This window comes from Molossus molossus, unplaced genomic scaffold (genome assembly GCF_014108415.1).
Source record: "Molossus molossus isolate mMolMol1 unplaced genomic scaffold, mMolMol1.p scaffold_m16_p_19, whole genome shotgun sequence".
Classification (NCBI taxonomy): domain Eukaryota; kingdom Metazoa; phylum Chordata; class Mammalia; order Chiroptera; family Molossidae; genus Molossus; species Molossus molossus.
In genome coordinates, this window is record NW_023425354.1 from 50,724,876 (window position 1) to 50,738,852 (window position 13,977).

Here is a 13,977-nt window from a genome sequence, read left to right on the forward strand (position 1 = left end):
CCTGGACCCATCTCAATACCCACCCAGAAATCAGAGAATACCGGGGAGGGGCGAAAGGGATAAGCTGATGTAGAGGCCAGAAATCAGCAAGTATAAGGGGAGAAACCTCTCAAATGTCGATATAAGTGAAATCATGCAGTATTTGTCTTCCTTCTCTGACTTAAGTGAAGTGATTTCACTTATATGAGGAATTTTTAAAAATCAAAACAAATGAACAAACAAAACAAAACAAGTACAAACAGATTCACTGAAACAGAGAACCAACTGATAGTTGCCAGAGGGTAGGGATTTGGGATGTGGCTGAAAAAGGCAAAGGGGAATATAGTCAATAGTATTGTGATAGCTTGGCTCCATGACAGATGGTTATGAGAGTCAGTGTGGTGGTCACATCGCAAGGTATATAAATGTCGAGTAGCTGTGCTGTACACCTGACACTAATATACTACTGTATGCCAACAATACTTTAATAAAACAACAACAAAAACAAAGTTCAATAGAGTTAAGATAAGCTCCCCCCTCCCCTTCAGTGGGTGTATATGTGCTTATTTGAAGGCAAAAAAGGGGGACCAGTGGTGAAATGGGGTGTAGAAGTCCAGTGGAGGTTTCCTGGGGGAGGAAGGGAAGAGAAGGGACTTAGACAGGGAGACAGTGGGTATGTGGTTTTGTAAACAGGCTGAAGCAACTGGCTGTGATATCCCTGAACTTGAACTGCCTGAGAGATGGACAGGCACAGCTGGTTACTGCTGAGCGGAGTCTCTTAGAGGTTGCTGTGGCCACAGAGCAGTTTTCTGCAAGGTCTAGCCACAGCTCTACCCCCACACTACCTGAGAGCACAGCCCATCAAGTGAGTCATTATAAAAAGGAAATTTTTTAAAGGGTACATATTTCCATTTATAAGATGAAAAATGCTGGGAATGTAATGTACAGCATGGTGATTATAGTTAATAATACTGTATTATATACTTGGAAGTTGCTAAGAAAGTAGATCTCACATGTTCTCACCACAAAAAGAAAAAGAAATGATAAGTGTGTGACATGATGGAGGTGTTAGGTAATGCTGGGTGGTAATACTTTTGCAATGTATAAATGCATCAAATCAACACATTGTACGCCTCAAACTTACACAGTATTATATGCCAAGTGTATCTCAGTAAAGTGGGGGAAAATGAAAGAACATCGTTGTTGACTATGCTCAGACATGCTCCCACAAATAAAAATGCACCTCCAAGGCATAAGATTGAGTCCCTGAATTTTACCCTTTCTTGGTTTCAAGCGGCAACCATTACAATAATTTAAACAGATGGACTATTGGTAAATCATATCTGTAGAGATGTTTCAGTGTCCTAAACATCTTTATATGAAGACAACATGTTTCTTTCTAAAAACTATTTATTAAAGTATAATATAAATACCAAAAACAAGTATGAAGAGAATAGCCAAAGAACATACATGTGTACCCCATGGACACAGACAACGTGGTTACAGCGGGGGGTGGGGGGTGGGATCTGGGTGGAGGGGTCATCTGTAATACTGTCAACAATAAAAATAAAAAAAGATACAAAAATACAAAAAGGAAACATGTCATACAATTACAGCTTGAGCCCGGCCTGATGCAGCTCAGTGGATTGAGCATTGTCCCATGCACCAAGAGGTCACTGGTTCAATTCCAGGTCACGTGCCCGTGTTGCAGGCTCAGTCCCCAGTAGGGAGCCGGCAGTAGGCAGCCAATCGATGTTTCTCTCCCATTGATGTTTCTATCTCTCTTGCCCTCTCTCTTTCTCTCTCTCTAAAAATTAACAAAAGATATTTTTTAAGAAAGATTACAGCTTGATACATTTTTACAAACTGAACATACCAGGTGGTCAGCACTCAGGTCAAAGACAGAACATTACCACATCATCAGCAACCAGCACAGCCCCCTTCTACTTGTAAATCTGATAACGTTTAAACTTAATTCAGGTTAGGCCTGAGGCTACTCCACCTCAAACGTAGTCTGCCTTTGAAATAATAGGATGCAGTTTTAGAGGACACTGTTAATTTGGTTGTGTGGGTATTTCGTTGCTGAAAGATGGATTTCAGAAACATGTTGTTTCTAAGAACCACATCTTTAGGCAAAAATCTGAATTGCTCATAGCCATGATTTTCCTTTTCTGGTGCATCAGCAGAATCTGTAGAATGAACTGGTATATTGGTGAGTAGAAGATGTGGGTCTTTATTAAGCATCAATGGATGAGCAAAAAGCACCATATTAGATAACAAAAAACATGGGACTGGTCCGGCCAGTGTGGCTCAGTGGTTGAGTGTCGACCCATGCACCAAGAGGTCGCCAGTTCCATTCCTGGTCAGGGCACTTGCCCAGGTTGTGGGCCAAATCCCCAGTGGGGGGCATGTAGGAGACGGCCAATCAATGTACTCTCTCATTGATGTTTCTCTCTCTCTCTCTCTCTCTCTCGATCCCTTCCTCTCTCTCTCTAAAATCAATAAAGAAAAAAAAAGTGGAACTGTACCTTTAGTAATGAGATTCAGGAGACTACTTTGTATAAATGCTCTGTGAATAATCTGACTCTATTAATAGCTTTCTATGGTGTTATACTATGTAAAGGTGATGATTATTGGTGAAAAAGACTAGTGTTCTTTTTACTTCATTTTGTACTGGTAATAATGTCAATAGTATCTAGTCAATAGTATCTGGTTTTATGTTCAATTTTTCATCTGTACATCTGCAGATCTGCTTTGCATCTGTCACCTTTATTCAGTCCAAAGAGTACAGTATGCTTATGTAGATGGAAGGCGGGGCATGCGAGTATGGGCGTGGTACCTGTGTTTTAAGGCATCGGTGGACAGCTGCAGTTTTATATTTTATTCTGGGGTAAGGTTGAAGAAGCAGTGAGGACTGGAATGGGAAAACATAGGAATCTGAAAGGTCATGGTTGCTTCTTCTGAAGCTGTTTATCAACCCAGAGGACCAGATGACCAAGCTGAAGTGGAGGGGACAGACACTCCCCCAGTGCCCCTGGTCCCCTTAACCCCACTGGCCTCTGCTGTGACTGAGGCCTGGGGGAGTGGTTGCTGTCGGCTCAGGGGTCCCAGGGATTTGGGGCTTTCCTGGCCGCTCCTGGGGTCAGGCCGTGCGTTCATATGTGTACCTTTATTCACAAGTGCACATACTCATCCTCCCACACACCTTTTATCAGGAAAACCACAAGCATTGACCTTCATTTGACTGAATATCCACAGGGGCCAAAGAAGGCTGGTGAATGTTAACTTTTAAAAAAATTGTTGTAAGAACATTTACCTTGAGCTCTTCCCTCTTAACCCAGTTGTAAATGTGTAACACACTACGGTTATCTAAAGGCACAGTGTTGTACAGCAGATCTCCAAACTCATCCCTCTTCCCAGGCTGAAACTCTATACTTGTGAAATGACAACTCGCCATTCCCTCCCCGCATCCCCTGGCAACCACCTTTCTGCTCTCTGCTTCTTAGGCTCAACGTTTGTCACACAGTGGAGTCAGGCAGTCCTGGTCCTCTTGTGTCTGGCTGACTTCACTTAGCATGATGTCTTCAAGGCTCATCCATGCTGTGGCATGTGCCAGGATTTCCTTCTTTTCCAAGGCTGAATGGTATCCCATTGTCTGCATACCACATTTTTTCTATCCACTCGTTCATCAATGGACATTTACGTGGTTTCCATATCTTGACAGTTGTGAATCCTGCTGCAGTGAGCATGGAATGCAGATACCTCTTCCAGATCCAGATTTATATTCTTTTGGATTGATACCCAGAAGTGGGACTGCTGGATCACACGCTCATTCTATTTTTAAATTTTTGAGGAAACTCCATTCTCTTTTCCAGCTACACCATTTGTGAATATGCGATATGTTTACTGAAGTTACTTAAGTAGTTGTCTCATTGCATTATGGTCACCATGGTTACAAGTTCTACTTCTCAAGAAATACCTGTGCCAGTCCTTGTGACATTCTAGAATTTTAACTTTTCATAAGAAAAGAACTTGAGTTTTGGGAAGATGTTGCTCTTTGACTCAGAAAATGGTTTGTAAAGTCAAAGATGGTTTAAATCTACTTTTCTCTTTCTCTTTCCCAGTGTGTTTTAAACCCAGCACTTCAGGGTTATTTCTTTTTGCCCTCATTTAACTTTTCATTCCAGGTCATGGCAATGTAACGAATGATCCTGGACACCCCGCCAATCTGTCAGAATGGGAAGGCAGGTAGGAAAGGCAGCATTTCGGGGGAGCCTGTGCCCAGTCCCTGTGGGACTGGACTAGCAGTCTGCGAGACAGACCCAGAAAGTTTCAGAATCCCAGGTGACTGACATACAGAGATCAAGAAAGTAACAAATGTGTCGGTTCATGGAAAAGTGTGAGGGTGACTGGTCATCGGAGACCAAACAGAAATACAGAGGGAGGAGTTAAGGCAGCAGACTGGAAAAGTTCGAGGGAGGAGGCCAGTGGGAAGAGAGGACTAGAGTGGATTTTAGTGGATACTGGTGGAGAGAGAGCAGGGCTTGGGGAGTGCAAGGGGGAAGAGGAGGAGGCAGACAGGAAGAGATAGACGAGAGGTGGTCCCTGGAATGTGACAGAAGAGCACCTCATGGTGCTGTGGTATGAGAGGGAGGGGAGCAGAGGTCAGGCGTGGCAGGGTGACAGGAAGGCTGCAGAGCCCACCAGCATTCCATGCCTGTAGAACTGTGGCCCTGAAATAGCCCCATGGAAAGCTACCCGTCTAGAAAAGTAGCTGGATACAGAGCATCTGCCAGTATACCGAGTCTTGGGGAAAGCAAGAGCTTGATTTCCTAGCTTGTGAATAAACACTGACTAAGAAAAACCAAGGGACTCTATTTCAACCACTTACACCTAAGTCAGAGAGCTGAAAGCATGGTCCTGCTCCAAAGCAAAGTAAGCCCTTCTTTTTTTTTGATCAGCTTGAAAGAATATTTTTATTTGTCAAGTGTCCCAAAAGTAGTCTATAAGAATATTGGTATTACACATTTTGCTAACAACTAGTGCTGATTATATTAGACAACCATCTTAATAGAATAACATGTTTTGTGTAGAGATTTCTTCTTTATTCAATTCATCAAAATACAAGGGTCCTAGATTTAAAATATCCCAGCTGAAATGTTCCCATTCTTATCTTTCCAGAAGAATGAAATGCATTCATATGAAGGAGAAACACCCCAGTTTCAGAAATGAAATGTATTTGCTGATAACAAAAGGAAGTGTCCCTATTTCGAGGACTTTGTGGTGCTCAGGGCTCAGAGGTGCTAGGTAGATCACTGCCCTGGGAGTCTCAGGATCAGCTTGGTGAAAGATGATTTGTGTTGAAAGACAAACCACCTTAATCTGGATCTTGTAAATTTGAGCTGGGAACACATTTGTCACATAGCGACCTTGAAGTAAACAGGCTGCTCCCCCAGAAATAGGATTTACATTTGCCCAGGGGGTTGGATTAGATGATCTTTCTGGCCTTGAACACTCCAGCCCTCTGTGGCTCCTCTGCTGCCTTTTAAACATGCCTGTGGCCAGGACTTCTCAGCTTATCTCGGTGGTAGTGTAAACTGAGGCAAATCTTTAAGAGGGCAATTTGGGAGCGTCTATCAACACTAAAATGCACACACTATTTCAGCCAAGCAGTTCCACTTCTAGAAATTTAACTCGTACACTTAGTTGCATAGGTGCACCAGTATATACATACAAGGTCCATGGTGGCAATGCTTGTACGAGAAAAGAAAAGTGGGAAGAAACCTATAGATCCATCAGTGGGAGAATTAATGAATACATCATGAACACCCATTCAGTGAATTACCAGTCACTATAAAAAGTATGAGACAAATCTACGAGAGTCTGTCTGTAGGTGTTCTTACCTCCATGAGGGCATACGCTTTTGTCTTTTTTTCTTCCAGCACTTAAAACAGTACCTGGAACATAATAGGCAGCAATAATTTTTTTAAATGAATAAAGGGATGATGAATGAGTTTTTTAAATGAGCCTAAACATGCCTATTAAAAAGGCTTGAAGAGCGCTCCCTATTTCCCAAGGCACCTCATAATTGGATCCTTGGTCTCTTCCAGTTGCAACTGCGGGAGATATAAATATTTCATACCACCCTGCCCTTGAAAGGTAGATGTTTTGTTGAGTCGTGATAAGGTTTAGTCCCAAATCCAGATGACATCCCCTGGGGCTGCAGAGGTGGAGGCAGGGGAAGAAACCCTGAAGAGCCACTGTGAACACAGCTCCTGTTCAGAGCGCTCCATGAGCAGTGCCCAGGGCTGCAGGCAGCCGCGACCGTGCTTGAAAACTGAATAGGAAAGAAATTGCCAGCTGTTCCATTTGAAAGCATTTGCCTTGATTCCTTGTTAGTTTTAACACAAATTCCATAGCTCAGCAAAGTTTGCTCCTTAAATGAGACAGAATATTTCACAAGAAAATATGTTTGCAATGAGCGTGATGGAGTTTTACTTTTTCATATCAAGGAGTTTAAAGATATATTCTTAGTGAAAAGAGAGTAATTTTTTAAAGATATTTTTTATTCCAGAATTAATAATGAAAGAGAGTTAAAAACCCTAACATTAATCTAATCATTACCTGTTTTTTGGTAGATTAAAAAGCATGATTCCATTCCCCTTTGCTATTTTATTTATTTGCCTCATGCTTATTTTTATTTCCCATTCTGTTTATTTCAATAAAATACCTGGTTATATACTCTTAAAGGAATTTGAAATAGCCTCACACTCCCAAGTCCTTTGGAGAAGAAATCATAAAGCCTAGTAAATATAACCACACCTGTTGGTTAAAGATACACATTACAGAACATAAAACTGCCACTTGTTTCCTTTGCATGAAGGATTTGTTTCAAAAGAGGTGCTGAAAATACGAGACCTGACATCGCCATAAAATTTGCTGAGATGCTGGGTGCTGGATTTACAAGTACACTCCCTCAGCACCCTTGTTGCGGTGGTTAACTCAAAATCTGGCAGCCTGTTATAGCCACTGAAATTCATATGACTCTCAGACAGTCCAATTTAGAAACTTAGAAGAGTATAGCTTCTTATTGACAGCTATAGGGCCTGCAGGAACATGGTGTTGGACACCTTTTATTTGAGGGGTCAGGATTGAAAGAGATTAGCCACTTTATGTACCATTAGCTAGATCCTGCTTCCATCTCTATAGCATCTTTTTCCCTATCACTCTTTATCCTCTCCATGTGTTGTTCTTCCTCTTCCCATCCTCCTCCACCCTCGAAGTCACCACACTGTTGTCCATGAGTTCTCTCTCTTGTTTTTTTCTTTTTTGTTCAGTCCACCCCCCAACCCAAAGCTCTCTATCTATGAGTCTACCTCTATTTTGCTTGGTAGTTCAGTTTGTTCATTGAATTCCACATGAGGGAAATAATATGGTACTTGTCTTTCTCTGACTGGCTTATTTCACTTAGCGTAATGTTCTCCAGGTCCATCCATGCTGCCTCAAAGGGTTAAATGTTCTTTCTTTTTACAACAGAGTTTATAGTTTTTACCTAATACTCATTTTCTGTTCCAGAATCCCATCCAGGATCCCACATTACACTGAATTGTCATGTCTCCCCTCTTGGCTTCTCTCACAGTTTGTTGGAGTGTCCTTGCTTTTGATGACCTTGACAGTTTTGAGGGGTGCTGCTCGGGTATTATTTTTTTTATCCTCACCCGAGGGTTCAGATAGAGTGGGAGGGAGAGAGAGGAAGAGAGAGAGAGAGAGAGAAAGAAACATCGATGTGAAGGGACACATTGAGTGGCTGCCACCCGCACGACCAACCAGGGCTGGGGACAAACTGCAACCGAGGTACGTGCCCTTAGCGGGAACCAAACCCGGGTGTCTCTGTACCGCAGGCCAACGCTCCAACCGCTGAGTCAAACCAGCCAGGGCTGCTCGAGTATTTTACAGGAGGCCTCTCTATAGTCGAATGTTTTCCTTATGATTTGTCTAGGCTTATTGGTGTGGGGGATTGCCATCACACAGGTAAAAAAATGTCATTTACTATTAATGGTAAGCTTGTTCACCTGTCCGAGATGGTATTTGTCAGGTTCTGCATTCTCAAGTTACTCTTTTTACCCCTCTCCATCCTGTATTCCTTGAAGGAAGATACTGTGGGCAGCGTACACTCACGAGTGAAGATTTACATACCTCTCCTAGAGGGCAGAGTATCTACAGAAATTACATGGAATTCTTCTGCATGGGAAGTTTGTCTCTTCTCCCCCATTTATTAATCAACCATTTATTTATACAAGTATGGGTATTTATTCTATACTTTGGGTTATAATCTAATACTACTTTATTTATTTTGTGGCTCAAACTGTTCAACTCTGGCCATTGGGAGCTCTTTTAGTTGGCTCCTATGTATCTGTGACATACCATCATTAGAGTGTGTGTGTGTGTGTGTGTGTGTCGGGGGTTGTTTGTTTTGTATTAACACTTTTTTCTTTTCTACCACCATAAGATGTTCCGGGCTCATCTATATTTCACTCCCTAATTCTTTACTCAGCTCTTTCTCCAAGGAACCCTGGCTTGGGGAAATAGTATTAAAAATCAGTATCTGGGTTCTTAGTGTACTTGTTCCTACTGGGCTATCATTTCTTTCAGTTCTTTTAAGCTGACAGAGCAAAGAAATATATGTGTGAATAGTAACCTGTGTATATACACATATCTCTGTATAACCATCTATGTATTAAGCTAAACAGAAGCCAGTCCTGATGAAGTGTATTACCACGTGAATCTTTCTAGTCTCCTTTCTTTGCTTGTCTAAAAATGCCCACCCCAAGTGTGAGAGACCTGGGTCCCAACTTTGGTCACTCACTTAATTGTTCAAATTCAGTGTACATGTAGAGTGGTATGAGAATTATTACCCTGTACCCCCAGGGAAACAACTTTATCACCTAGAGGACAATGCTAATGTTCAGTCCCTTTGCCTTTAGTCTTACAGACTCTGTTTATTCCAAAGTCCCTTAGGTCACCACCATCTTCCCCCCACCTCCCTTTGGTAAGATTATGTCATAGATTTGTAATATAGTTATCTTCTCTGCATTTCTCACTGGGATCCCTGTCCTTATAAATAGCTTTTAAAATTTGCATAAGATAAGGTTCACTCTTTGTGCTACAAGTTCTATGGGTTTTGACAAATGCATAATATCATGTATCTACCATTAGACTATCATACAGAATAGTTTTACTGACCTAAAAATACCGTGTGGTTCATCTGTTCCTGCTGCCTCTTCTCCTTGGGCCCAGGAAATCACTGATCTTTTTACTGTCTTTACTGTTTTGCCTTTTATGGAATGTCATGTAATTGGAATTATATAGCATAAAGCCTTTTAAGACTGGTTCTTCCATGTCTTTCGTGGCTTGACGGTGCATTTATTTTTATTGCTTAATAATATTTAATCATATGGATGCACCACAGTTTGTATATTCATTCATTTATGAAGGGCATCTTGGCTGCTTCCAGTTTTTGGTGATTTTATATAGTTTGTATAAACATTCATGTGCAGGTTTTTGTATGGACATACGTTTTCAAATCAACTGGGTAAATCAATTGAGTATAATCAATTCCTTTCTGACATGAAACTCAAAAAGAAATGTGGTTTTTAATCTAACAATGAGGGAGAAGAAATGGTTTACTATTTTGGTTTCCATTTAACTTTTAAAATTGCATGTTATCAACATTTATCCAATTCTTGTACCCTGCCGCACCCTTAGTTTTAACTATGGGCAGCTGTACTAAGGCAGTGAGCATACGGTTCAGGTAGGTAGTTTTCAATAGCATCAATTTGAGTGTTAGTATCTCGAGCATGATTGATAACATGACAAACAAACGTGGTCCTTCCCTCGCCATCCCCTAAGCCAAACAGCATGTGTAAAGAAGCATCAAATGAAGAATTGGCCAGTGGAAATGCCATGGCCTGTTCTGGGTTCCGAGTGAAAGGGATCTGAGTTCTGCCACCTTTTTGAGCTCCCCTTTGCTAGTGTTCCCCTTCCCTTCCCTCTGGTCTCCTGAGCGTTACATCCCACCAACACCAGGGTTCCCTCTCAAAATAGGCTCCTGTTGTGTTTGAGGAGAGAGAGGTGCAGTTCTTTACCTTTGCAGAATTGTGTTTGCTAAATGCCAGGCACTGGAGTGGTGAGACATAGGGCCACAAGACCCACCTGGGGACTTTTTAAACCAGGAAGAAGAGGCTACATTGGCAAGCTCACCGTCCCTTTCTTCTCTAATATCCCTACTATTTGTTATAATGAGTGATTTTTATGGTGATGGAAAAATGTAATTTGGAATGTCTTGTGCAATAATAACTATTTTTTTTATACAGGTTATTAACCTCCAAAGTTTATGCTTTCAATGTGTACTTGAGATATCTAGGATGTCAACAGATGTCATATTGTAAGAAAAGTTTTTAAAAAATTATCTGGCTCTTTTCCGGCTGGAACCATGGAGGGTGCAGAAGAGAAGAAGGTCCCTGCTGTGCCAGAAACTCTTAAGAAAAAGCGAAGGAATTTCGCGGAGCTGAAGATCAAGCGCCTGAGAAAGAAGTTTGCCGAAAAGATGCTTTGAAAGGCGAGGAGGAAGCTCATCTGTGAAAAAGCTAAGCACTATCACAAGGAATACAGGCAGATGCACAGAACTGAGATTCAAATGGCTAGTATGGCAAGAAAAGCTGGCAACTCCTATGTACCTGCAGAACCCAAATTGGCATTTGTCCTCAGGATCAGAGGTATCAGTGGTGTGAGCCCAAAGGTCCGAAAGGTGCTGCGGCTTCTTTGCCTTTACCAGATCTTCAACAGCACCTTTGTTAAGCCCAACAAGGCTTTGACTAACATGCTGAGAATTGCGGAACCATATATTGCATGGGGGTACTCAAATCTGAAATCAGTAAATGAGTTGATCTACAAGCATGGTTATGGCAAAATCAACAAAAAACGAATTGCCCTGACAGATAACACACTGATTACTCGATCTCTTGGTAAATATGGCATCATCTTCATGGAGGATTCATGAGATTTATACTGTTGGAAAATGCTTCAAAGAAACTAACAACTTCCTGTGGCCCTTCAAATTATCTTCTCCACAAGGTGGAATGAAGAAAAAGACCACCCATTTTGTAGAAGGTGGAGATGCTGGTAACAGGGAAGACCAGATCAGGTTTCTACCATGGTTATTTTTATAATCTGGTCAGTTAATAAACAGTGAGTGCTTTAAATTGAAAAAAATAAAAATAAATAAATAAATTCTCTGTGTCAGATTAATCTATGTAATCCCTAGCCACCAAAGGCTATAAAGTTCCTCAAAGTTCTGCTATGAAAACTTTCATTCCAAACCTCTCCCAGATTATGATTTGTATTCTACATGTATAAGCACATGATTTGCTAAATTGTCTTGCTGTTTACATATATATTCATGAGATATTTAAGAGACCCTTTACACATACATGCCATGAGGTACCTTTGGCAAATACCAACATCCTTGTTCTAGAGGAAATTGCAGCTTTTATTTCTTTTTTATTTACAAATTAAATAAGATATTAACCTAGAAACAGAACATTAACCTATAACTTCCTGTCAATGATACTGTTTGACTTTTAAATAATTGTTAGTGTTATAAAATATATCATACAAAAGAGCATATACAAGATATTTGTATGTTTTAAATAATAATGATAATAAAATTGTTCTCATCTTAGAGGCTTGGACTTTTGCAATGTGTAGGGACCTAACACAGTTCATCTGGAGCCTACAAAGGCTTCCTGACTCTCCAAGGAGACCCACAGGCAGGGCTGGTATCTGGTCCGACTGATTCTGGATTCATTGGGCTTTTTACTGTTCAGCTATAAAATGCTGTTATATCTTAAAAAGCAAATGCTTGAGTCTGGTCAGTGTGGCTCAGTGGTTGAGCATCGACCCATGCACCAGCAGGTCGCCTGTTCAGTTCCTGGTCAGGACACATGCCCAGGTTGTGGGCCCAATCCCCAGTGGGGGGCATGCAGGAGGCGGCCAATCAGTGTTCTCTCTCATCGATGTTTCTATCTCTCTCTCTCTCCCTCTCACTTCCTCTCTCTCTAAAAATCAATAAAGAAAAAAATTTTTTTTAAATTAAATGTTTGACATTGATTTTGAATAATGACCATCCTTCAAGTCAAAATGTATATTGTTATCAGCGCCCACTCTCTATTACTTTTCAACTGATATTTCTCTAGACCCTCAAAAGGGCAAAGGCCCAAAGATTTCTGACTCACTGCACAATGAAGGAAATAGAAGTCATTTCTAAATACTAGATATTAGGACTCTATGGCTTTTAAATAGAGACAAAGTCTAACAAAGTGCTACTTAGAATCCTTTATATCTTAGTGCTGCTCAAAGGTGGTCCATGGGCCAGAAACATCAGTATCACCTGATAAGAAATTCAGAATCATTGGCTCTGCATCAAGATGCTGAATCAGAATCCACATTTAACAAGATTTCCAGGTGATTCATACACACAGTAAACATGCTTCCCAGTCTTACGTCCAGGATGCATAGTTAGATGTTCACCCAACTCACATTTAGGGGATAGAAAATCATTTTCCAAATTAAAGCATCTTATAGGGAAGTAGAAACAGAGTTTTATCCAATGGTTTTACCTCCTAATATACTGTTTCTTATATGCACACAATTAATGTATCCTTTAAAAGAGCAGTCAGTCTCTATATCTTTATCACCCTCCTATTTAGCTGCCTGAAGCTGTCCCGAAATACATTCCTAAGAGTAGAAGTTAGTCATGTGCCCCATCTCTGCAGGCTGGGGATGAGGTATCAGCAGCCTGTGAAATGACCGATCACATCCAGTGAGCTCGAGTCAACTTCATTCAGTATCATTCATTGTTAAATGACAATTTTGAGGACACAGTGACAAAACAGGTAAATGCATTGAGTCAGCAGTGCAGGTCTTAAAAATGGAATGCTGTACAGGGTAACCGAAAATATGCATCTCTAAAAGGAATTCCCACGTCTGCATTTTTGATTGCCAGGCGTATGTCAGAACCTGAACTGTAATTCGTGTGTTTGATGGATAACGGCCTGTCAGCAGACTGACTTGAAATAATAATCAAAATACATTTCAATATATTTTGAATACATTTTGAACAGGATGCTTCAGCAGGATAAACAAAAAACTTTGATCTCCCTATTCCAGGGTTTCTCAGCCTCTGCTCTGACAATGTGATTCTTTGTGGCTGGGGGACACCTGTGCATTGTGGCATGTCCAGCAGCATCCCTGGCCTTTCCCCACTAGACAGCAGTGGCACCTCCCCTCCCTGAGGTGTGACCACCAAAAAGGTCCCAGATGCTGCCAAATGTCTCCTGGGTGGCAAAATTGCCCCTAGTTGGGAACCACTGCGTTCTGCCAAGGTAGATAATCACCGAAAAGGTAATATCTATTTCTTAGCAGTTCTGCTGCCATCATAGCCGGAAATAGCTAGGAAGCTGGATTTTGAGGATGAAGTCACTCAGCTATTCGGCTTAGTGTCTGAGGACGTCAGCATTCATGAATGTTCTTGTTCTACCTTTGACATGAAGTTATGGTTTGTATCACTTTGTATTCTTACCGATCTGTGGGAGCCTCTACTGCCTTTGGAATGGGGAGATCCCGGGAGACACAGTCATGAGCCAGGCCAGTCTGTAGCAGGGAGGTAGAGCGGAAAGCTCGCTCCTTCCTCGCTGTGCTAGACAAGGCCCTCCTGTCAGGGGCGCTGCAGGAAGAGGTCAGTGTTGGATTAGAATCAAATTCAATCATTATTCTAAAATCTTCCCTCCAATCCAAATATCTACTTCCAATCCAAGTACCCTCTCTTCCAAATGGCTGTAGGGATGACTGGTAACAGCAGTAGCCTCTAAAATGCCCTCTGGGAACTTTGCCCTTCTTTACACAGGGCTGCTGTGGCCCCTGGAATCCACTTAAGTACTG

The 13,977-nt window shown here is 41.5% G+C and overlaps 1 pseudogene; it reads left to right on the plus strand.

The window, feature by feature from the left end:
- The first annotated feature begins 10,468 nt into the window (after window positions 1–10,468).
- LOC118634899 lies at window positions 10,469–11,207 on the plus strand (annotated as a pseudogene).
- The last annotated feature ends 2,770 nt before the right edge of the window (window positions 11,208–13,977 follow it).